The 10,111-nt window shown below is 42.7% G+C and overlaps 1 long non-coding RNA gene across 1 annotated transcript in view; it reads left to right on the top strand.

Annotated features, from left to right (window-relative positions):
- LOC106146369 overlaps positions 1-7,636 on the top strand; it is a 25,912-nt gene extending 18,276 nt beyond the window's left edge. Inside the window, exons 2-3 of the long non-coding RNA XR_001230782.1 lie at positions 3,191-3,281; positions 7,442-7,636. This is a non-coding gene — a long non-coding RNA (uncharacterized LOC106146369). The remainder of the gene's footprint in view (positions 1-3,190; positions 3,282-7,441) is intronic.
- The last annotated feature ends 2,475 nt before the right edge of the window (positions 7,637-10,111 follow it).

Here is a 10,111-nt window from a genome sequence, read left to right as displayed (position 1 = left end):
GGTATTTTGTCTCAGCAACGAGAAAAAAGTAACCAAGACACTCAGCAACCATTTTGTATTCCAAGTGCTGACAGTGGCATCCCCATTTCCTTCAGAGATTTTCCCTTAAATATGAGCTTTTGGAAAGGCAGTGGAACTCCCGTGGCCTCTTCAACAGCCTGGGCCAGGTCTTGGACAACTGGTTCAGTTCTGCCCTGCTGAGCAGGAACACGAAGGTCGTGCTTTTCACTGCTGTGGGTACCGGTCACGCTGAGCCCAGTGGCCGCCACGTCCTGGGTCGGGGCCGCCACCTCTGCGCTGGGCACCTCTGCCTGCAGTCCGCACAGAGGGGTGCTGAGAGCAACGAGGGCCGCGGCTGGCATCCGAGCGGCAAGGCTCCCGGGGGGCGGAGGGGTGCGCCACCGTGCTCAGCCGGCCCACACCGGTGACTGCCTCCGTCGGTTGTCCACCTGTCACCTGGCCAAGCTCCTGCCGGGCCCAGTGGATGGGTTTTTAACACTTACTCATCCAAGAAATCCATATCGAGGGCTATTAAAAGAGAAAATGATAACAAGTCTACTCCTGCAGGTCTTAATTGGCTTTATCTGCAGTTTTAAAATGGGCAGCAACTTGGCCCAAAGATGAACCAGAAAGCCCAGCCACCCACAGGAGCAGCAGAGGACAGGAAGGATGGAGAGACTGTCTGGTCACTGCGGGCACTGGTCTGTCTAGATGCAGTTATGACTGATGCACTTTGGCAGCTGAGTAGCTGCTACTCAGCTGCTAGGGACCCAAGCAGTGAATGTGCACACTTAGCTCAGACACAGTTCCCATAAGGAGAGCACACATGAGCCACTGGACAGTCCTGGTACCCAACTGCCTGGGCTCAGCATGTGAGACCCAGCGTGCAGCTCCCAGGTGGGCTGGGACTTTGAACCGAACGACATGGCTGGTCCAGGAGCAAAGCTCTGCACTTAGCCCTATTCCTGCACACTTGCCTAGTCCTCCCTTGGTTGGAGGTGGTTCATTCCTGAGAGAGGCATCTCCCTTACAAAGACATCTGCTCCCCTTGTTATAGAGCTGGCAATGTTTCCCGGATTTGTTTTTCTTCTTTTTCAGTTCCTTCTCCAAAAATGTTTTCACTTAGGCTTTTTGGAGGGACAAATTCTGAGGCCTTCTGGAAATATCTCCATGCTCTGGAAAACAAAACTTTATAGATCCATCAATAATTTAAATAAAAAATTATATGCTTCTCTCCATCCCCAGGCAGTGACTTCTCATTTGGCTTGACCTTGGCCAGCAGCTCCATGAATCCTTAATCCTCCTGGGAGTCTCAGGAGCCCTGTGCTGTCCCGTGACAAGGCCACCAAGTTCTCAGTGCTCGCTCAACACCTTCCCACAAGCCTCCTTGAAGACACAGTCTTCAGGGCTGTATTTGCTTGCAAAAGCTTTCAGGAAAGCATCAGAGGATGCACTTCTGTGGGTGACGAGACTTAAAGATGGTCATAGCTACAGATCTGTTGAGAGTGGCACACCGTGGCCAGGGAATTAGGCCGTTCCTGCAGCACATGACATTTTCCCATTATAACTACAGTCATACAGAGAACATCATACAGGACAGAGCCAGGTTCCAGGAACGCCACACAGTCTCCAGAGCTGGCTATGGGCTACAGAGTGGAGACCATTCACCTCTGTGCCCCCTAGAGCCACAGTAACAAGGCTTGCTCCACAGGTTGGAATGAGGAGAGACAGGGAACTGGTAGCAGTCGGTGTTTACAGGGATTCCTGGACCAGCCTGAGCTGGCCTCACCCTCCCTCTCTGCCCTGGGTTGAGATGCAATCACCTGCTCTACTCCACTGGCAGATGCCATGGCCCCTTGAACCATGAGGTAACAGCCAGCGTGCTACCACCAAAGCAGTGCTCCAAAATTGTGACTGTAATAAACCTTTTCTCTTTTTTAAAGCTAGATGCTTCTGGTATTTCACCGTAGCAATTCAAAGCTCACTAACACAACACGTATTAACAACACATATCCATATACATACAATAAAAAGATAAGTATCACCTTTGCTTGACAATATTTCACATGCAACTTCACATATCAAGTAAACCTAATTAACTGAACATCTCTTTTTTTTTTTTTTTTTTTTTTTTTTTTGGTTTTTCTCCGGCACCGGGAACCGAACTCACGACCTTGCGCTTGCCAGGCAGGCGCTTTGCCGCTGAGCTAAATCCCCAGCCCCTGAACATCTCTTTTTGTAGGAAAAGAGAAAAACATTTCTTTTGAGATCTTCCAGCAGCTTCTCTGGAAAACCCCAAAGGTAGTTCAAGGTTAAGAAAACTTAAAATGTGGCTTTAGGAAGTTTATTTTAAAAAATCAACTAGTTTAAACACATCATTAAGTAGGATCTGAGATCACTTTGAAACAGTACTTATTATTGAAACTAGAGTCTTAATTAAAAGGCCTCAAGCATAAAGCTGTATTACTGTAAAAAAAAATCTTAGCTCATTTAATAAAGATGACTCCATTTTCTCATATAATCAAAGTCCTGATGAATACAGCACAATGCACAGGAAATTAAATATCAAATCTTTGTTTCCTTATTTATTTGGTGCGGCTGCAATGCAGCCTTTATGCAGGCTGGCAGGCACTTGACCACGGACCCCGCCCCCTTTGTTCCTTGTATCTGTACAGGTGCCAGGTGCTGCATGGGAACCTGGCACAGTGACTCGATCAGGACAACCAGCACCTCCATCACCTCAGAAAATACAGTAGTTCCCATATTTTGCAGTGAGATTTTAGTTTGTTTTTTTATTTAAAGACAGATTCTCACTGTTGCCCAGGCTGACCTTGATTGTCTTGCCTCAGCCTCCCCAGTATCCAGGACCATGGGTGTGCATCACTGCAACAGGACTTCTTCCAGCTATCTTAAAATGGCTCTTGTGTTTTGGCTTTCGTTTTCTGTTGGCTGGTTGGTTTTTGCATTACTGGGGATCAAACCCAGGGGCGCTCCACCAGAAGCTAGGTTCTCAGCCCTTCTTATTTTTTTATTTTCAGACAGTTTGAGTCCCACACAGGACTCAAACTCTTGACCATCCCACCTCAGCCTCCCTCAGTGCCAGAATTACAGGTGTGTGACACTTGATGGTGTCTAAGACCGTCTGCCTCCCTTTCCAGCCCTGACGAGTCTCCACGGTTCTCTTCCACAGATGGTGCCGAAGGTTTGCACTCACAAACATCTCTACAAATAACTCTCCTCAGAAGCACTTTTGGATGGTTTGGATGGTTCACCAGGCACTGGTGAGCTGGACAGTTAAATGTGTTTGCAGCTTTGTTGGAGGGAACTTGCTAGTGTACATAGCTGCACCCTTGTGGCCTGTGGGCTATAGCTCCCCAGAAGCCCTACTCACAGATGGGTGGTGAGGTAGGCTCCAGGGGCCACTTTAGCTCAGCTAGCTCTTTATTAGACTTCTGAAAGCTCCTCAGTCCTTTTGGCTATTGCTTCCATTATCTGTCTAGTTATATTCCCTGTGATCCCACTGGGCACCTCTTTGATCTGTTTTCTAACCTCCTGTGTTATCCTCTTGAGTAATGTTGGTGTGTGGCTTAGGCTTTTTCCCACTGAAGCGCCCTGGATTGGCTTTGGGGGAGTTTTGAGAGGTATTTTCTTGTCTTTTCATGTTTCTATTGGTGTTTTGTTTTGTCTTATTTTGTGCTGTTTGTGGCTGCTTATAGTATATTGTTGCTAGTATAGAGTTCTCTTTGGTTATCACCTTTCAGTGATGTACTTTAGGCTTGACTAACCGAAGTCCTCAGCCCCAAGATCTGACCACCTCAGCTAATTTGGGAGGAGAGGATGCAGTTTAATTGGTCTGACATTGAGTTCTCTAGGAATGTACTCTAATATTGTTAATGTCACAAAGGTAATCTGAGTGTTGGCTTATAAACAACACTTATTAATAGCAACAATTATGCAACCCTGGTAATATCAAACAAATCCGGTACAGTGGTATCGTCCATGACAAATTGGGTATTAAAATAACTCAAGAACCTGTTATGCACCACCATTAACCCTAGAGAAGAAATTCACAATTACGTTGCAAACATTAAGAAAAGCCAGGTATTGACTTACAGCTAATATGTACTAAGTGCTACAGCTATATCTCTACTAGTGGTAGAAAAGAAAAGAATTCAACAGTGATTTTTATATAGTTAACTATCTAAAGATTAATAAAGCTCTATGGTTACATATTTAAAGGTATAAGAGTTTGGGAACAGGGGAATGCAAGAAGAAAAGTGTGAAACCCTAAACTATATGTTGTGAGGAAAGAGAAGTAGGGCACAGGACCCTATTGGGGGTCGACTGGTGTTTCAGAGTTAGGTAAAGGTAACAGAAAAACTGGTGGAAGATAAAAGAAAAAGGAAAAAAATTATATTAAGAGTTAAACAGGAGAGAAAATTGAAGGTAGAAAAATTACGAGGGAGAAGAGGAAAAAATAATGAAAAAAGAGAAGAAAAAGAGACAAGCAAGGAAAAGAACAATGGAAAATTCCCCAAATACCAATACACTGGCAAAGTAGAAAGAGGAAAGAAAAGAAAACAAACAAACAAAACAACACACTCAAAAAAGAAAAGAGGGGCTAGGGATATGGCTCAGTGGCAGAGCACCTGCCTTGCAAGCACAAGGTGCTGAGTTCAATCCCCAGTACCAAAAAAAAAACCCAAAAAACAAAAACAAAAAACAACAAAGAAAAGAAAAGAAATTTCTCTGTGATTCTGACTGTGCAGTTTTCTTCCAAGATCTACAGTTTCAAGACGTGTCCTCATGCTGGTAGACAAAGAAAGCAGTCAGACCCCAGATCCACTGCAATCAGGCACCAGCAGGCAACAGTATTAGGGTGAGGGTGCCAGTGCCACCACTTTCCAACCCAGAGCAACTCCTAGGGCTGGCCTCTGGCCATGGAGACGGGGCCTGTGTCCTTTGGCTCAAACCTTTTGAGGTTCTCTTTCCAGCCTGACCAAGGTTCCCTGACCACATCTGTCTCCTGCGGCTGTCTCTCACCCCTCACTGTGGAAACTAACACTGGGACCCTGGAAGGGAAGCCATCTGTGAATGCTCTGAATTCCAGGCTCAAACAAAAAACCCTGTCCCAGAAGGCATCTGACCAAGCACTCTCTCCAGGGATGCGGCAGGTGCCTGGGCTGGAGTCGCTCACCAGCTGCTGCCTGTCAAAGAGCTCAGTGGGAACAGAACCCATGCTTCCCAGTGTACTCTCCCTGCAGCTCTCAGCACCCGCTGGTCTGTTCCCCTGCCGTGTCCCTCCTCAAAGCCCTCTGGAGCCCCCAGCATTCACTGTGTCTCTGTAGGTTCAGTCTCCCTTTCCCACAAGCCTGGAGCTGGGCAGAAGTGCAGACTGTCCCCTTCCTTCTCAGTGTCGTGTTCTGTCTCTGCGATTTCTCTGTAGGTTTTCACTTTTCTGTCAGGTCCTTCCTGGTGCATGGGGATCTATTTCTCTATTTTTCTTTCCCCAAGCTGTTATTTTCCAGTGTCTGGAATCTGAATCTTGGGAGGCTGAATTGTTGTCACTCACTGCTCTGCCATTTTCCCAGCAGTCACTTTCATTTGCATTTGTGTAATGATGAGCAATTTAAACATCTTTCACATATCTGAAGGAAGCTTTCGTTTTTTTTGTTCATTTTGAGGTTTTTTTGTTTTGTTTTGTTTTTTGAGACAGGGTCTCATTGTGTAGTTCAGGTTGACCTTGAACTCACTATGCAGTAGAGGTTGTCCTCAAACTCCCGGCAATCCTCCTGCCTCAGCCTCCCAAATGTTGGGATTACACGTATGCACCACCATGCCCAGTGCAACTTTCACTTTTTAAAATGTAAGTCGTTGACTACAAAAAAAGAATGCAAACTTCCCAACAGATAAAAAAAATTAACATTTGATCAGACACTGTGGTGTAATCCCAGCACTCAGGAGGCTGAGGCAGGAGGATCACAAGTTTGTTTGTTTGTTTGTTTGTTTTTTGAACCAGGAAGCAAACTTAGGGCCTTGTGCTTAGCAGGCAGGTGCTACACTGCTGAGCTGTATCTGTGGCCCAGATCACCACAAGTTTGAGAGGCGTGGGCTACCAAGTGAGTTCAAGGCCAGCCTGGACTATAGCAAAGCACTATCTCAAAAAGTTTTAAAAAAGAAAGAAGAAAAAGAGAGAGAAAGAAAGAAAGAAAAAAAGGAAGAAAGAAGCTGGGCAATTTAGTAAGATCCTGTTTCAAAGTAAAAAGAGCTAGAGGTGTAGCTCAGTCATAGAGCAACCCTGAATTTGATCCCTAATACCACACACAAAGAAGTAATTAACATTTGAAGAGACAGAAACCCTTATTTCCTTTCATTCCAGCCTTACACATCCTCGTAGTACAACCCATAAAGATCCAGAGATGCAATATCTCAATCTTAAAAGGCGAGCAAATGTAAAATATTCATATTTTCCCCACGTTCTTTACTCAGCATTTGGACTCTGGTGCCGTGATGTTTAAGATCTCCTTGACAATCCATGACAAGGAGCATCAGAGTGGTGAGGCAGGGTAGGCGTAGTGGGAGAGTGCACTCTTGGAAGTATGACAAGTATGTTCAGTCCCTAGCAACAGCAAAAGAAAAAAAGCCAAAGTTCTGAGAAGGCGTTTTAGAAATACACTTGACTTTGCTCTTTATGACTAAAACATTATTTTAGCTTAGCTGTAACAAGACGACATTAAAACCCACAAACTGTGCACAAAGAGAAGGCAAAAGTCCTCCACGTAGGGAAAGTGGCTGACCACATTTCCATTCCCAGGCTCTGTAGTTAGAGGTGCCTGGAAGAAAGGGAAGTCGTCCTGTCTATGTTTCTATCACTGTTGGCCTAAGTAGTATCTGGCTTCTACTCAGCAGCCGAAACTGATTCATTAACTGGGTTAATGAATCACAGGATGTTTTTAAAGCAGATACACTGTTTGCATAGTTACCTTATTTCTTTCCGGGCATGTTCTTTTTGGGTGTGTTCAGTGCTCCACCAGGCCCCTCTGCCATGATAGATCTGCCTTGGAGACAAATGACCATGGACTGAACCCTCAAACAACAAAAATAAACCCTTCCCCCTTTACTTGCAGAGCATATGCTGGGTTCCACAAACATATCCCTTACTTTTTACTGTAAATTTTTACTTTAGTGTAATAGTAGTCAGCTGTGTGTCTCAGTACCCTTGCCTGAGGAATACAGGAAGCAATCTTTGTGTTTACTCACTTGATACAATGAAAGGCAAGATGTGTGCACATGTGCAAAAGTGCCAAACCAGGATTCACACCCACATGATGCTCTGTCTAGCAGGTTTGGGGTATGTTTGTCTGAGTAACAGAGAATGTAATGAGCCCAAACCATTCTAGGATTTGTTTTTTAAAGGGTTTTCTTTTGATTTTTCTGGTAGAAGAAGTCAATTCAGTATAATGGCACATGAAAAACCAGATTTGCAAATTCTGGAGGAGGTCAAAAGTGAGTCATCATGCATGGATAATGAAGATGACCCTTATGGTAAAACATGCTTTCATCACAGAAGAGTGGTGTGGGTGGATGATGATGATGATGGCTTTGACTTGGCCATGTGAGCCAAAGTTCCTGTGACAGTGAAATGGAGCAAGAATCCACTGATACAGACACAGGAAGTGTAGACCTCCTTGATTCAAATGATGAAGAAAACAGCAATGTGCATACATATTTAACTAGTTGAAATATTGCAAAATGGCCACAAAACCAAGTGGGATGATCCAATATTAGAACTAGATCCCAAAATATAGTGAGGGTCTTGGCAGGGGTGAAACATATTGGACAGAATGCCAGCACTACCATTTAATGTTGGACATTCTAACAGATGAAATCCTACAAGATGCTGTGAAATACACAAAGGTTGAAATGCAAGTAAAATTTTCTGTGTGCACCGATAGCCATATTCAAAACTATATTTATTATGACACCTCAGTAGCTGAACTGAAGGCATTGGTACATCTGCTGTACTTAGCAGGGATTTCTCATGGTGATTGCAGGAATGTAAATGACTTGTGCAAAAGCAATGGGTCAAATGTGGCATAAAAATTTATGAACTTGTAATTGTGAAAACTTATGCTTTCAATTAAGACATTTATCCTGGCACTCAGCCACCAGGTCCTAATTTATATAGTAATAAACTGAATGATGTTGTGAACAGACTTGTTCCTCCTACCTCCCAAACTAATCAGAACGTGAGTCAACAAATGGTTGACTGATTTCCAATTGATATTACATTCACTAGCAGAGTGCCAGTTGACAAGTACAGGAACTATATGCAGGAACAAAGCAGAAATTCCAAATGAATTGTTGCAATTTCAAAACAGAGAATTGTATAATACAACCTTTGGATTTCTGAAAGATTTACATTGGCTTCCTACTTGGCAAAAACAAGGTCGTGAGTTCAGTTCCCGGTACCGGAGAAAAACCAAAAAAAAAAAAAAAAAAAAAAAAAACTGGCATTACTGATGTCAACAAGCCACCATGATAGAAATACTGATAGAGAAAACTTGACAAAACAGAAGCCTGAGATGGAAACTTTCTACAAGACTAAAGGCAGAGTAGATGTTGTTGATGAGTTATGCAGCAACTATGATGTCACTCGAAACACAAACCATTGGCCAATGGTTTTGTTTTACTTGACCTAAACATGTGTCGCATAGATAGTTTAATAGTTTACAAAGAAAATAACAAGTGCAAAATACCACAGAGAAATTTTCTTAGAGGATTGGGACTGGAACTTAGAAGAGATCATTTACAGTAGCAGTAAAACAAAATGTTCCTGGCTAAGGAACTACACAAAAACAACTTGTGGACTGCATTGGTGAGCTGACAGGTGAACAGGCACACTGTCCCAAAGACCTACTACAACAAAAAGAAAACCAAAAAGATGTCAACTGTGCCCTACAAGAAAGGACAGGAAAACAAAACATGTGCTATCAATGTCAGTGATACTTGTGTACGGAACATGCAATTTTTATGTGTGAAGACTGCATTGGGTATAACAATTGAAGTAAAGATTATTTTTATTGTATAACTGTCTTAATTGGCTGGCTCCAAGGCAGGGCGGCACATCCCAGAGGGACAATAGTTCATGGCAGTGGAAGATAGCAAAAGCAACAAGGTGGAGGAAAGACAAGCCTCTTTCTGTACCTTATATTGCATGCAGGGTATCCCCCCTAGGGTGAGTGTAGCCCTCACACCCTTAATCCTAGCACTGGGCCATGAATCAATCACAAACTCTAGATTCAGCTACCTTTGAAAAGCCTTCCCTTCATGACTGCATAAGGCTTTAGGGGGACATTTAGACACAAACATTACAAGTTCTATTGGTATTTTCAACACAGTTTGCATAGGTTTTTATTTCTGATATTATCTCAGGTTTTGTAAGCAAGAACACAGCTGATGTGAAAATGTTGATGTGTATTCTAAATATGAAATAGATATTAAGAATTTAATAGTTTATTGATATTTTATATTCCTGTTAACTACACACTGTATAATATAATATGAACTTCATGATAAAACAGCAAGACCAGCAAGATGTCAAGTATGTCCTACAAACAGGACAGGAAAGCAAAACACTTGTGCTCTCACAAGCTATCGGTGTGTATACAACATACTGTTGTCAGGTATGAAGTCTGCCTTAGGTATAACAATTGAAGTAAGGGTTTTTTTGTAGCATGCTATTGGTATTTTCATTGTAGTTCACATAGGTATTTATTTCTGTAGTTTAAGTCTTTTATAGACTTGGCACACCAAAAACCAGTCAATGTTAAAAATTTTGATGCTTTTTTATAAACACTCAATAAAAATTAAAAATGAAATACTTTATTTTTGTGATTTTTTCCTGTTAAGCACTCACTGTTTAATATAATAAAACCCATAAAATTAAAATTAATAATTAATCAATGGAAATATTCTAAAGAGTAAATGTGGTTTGACATACAGGCCTTTATGACAAAAGATGTGTTATGTTCTGTGGTAACTTGTTATGTCAGATATTTGGTCCCAGTGGCAGAAAGCTGACCAATATACCCTGAAAATCTCTTATCTT

This window comes from Chinchilla lanigera, unplaced genomic scaffold (assembly GCF_000276665.1).
Source record: "Chinchilla lanigera isolate Chin_1 unplaced genomic scaffold, ChiLan1.0 scaffold00075, whole genome shotgun sequence".
NCBI classification, from domain to species: domain Eukaryota; kingdom Metazoa; phylum Chordata; class Mammalia; order Rodentia; family Chinchillidae; genus Chinchilla; species Chinchilla lanigera.
This window is presented reverse-complemented; position numbering and strand designations above follow the sequence as displayed.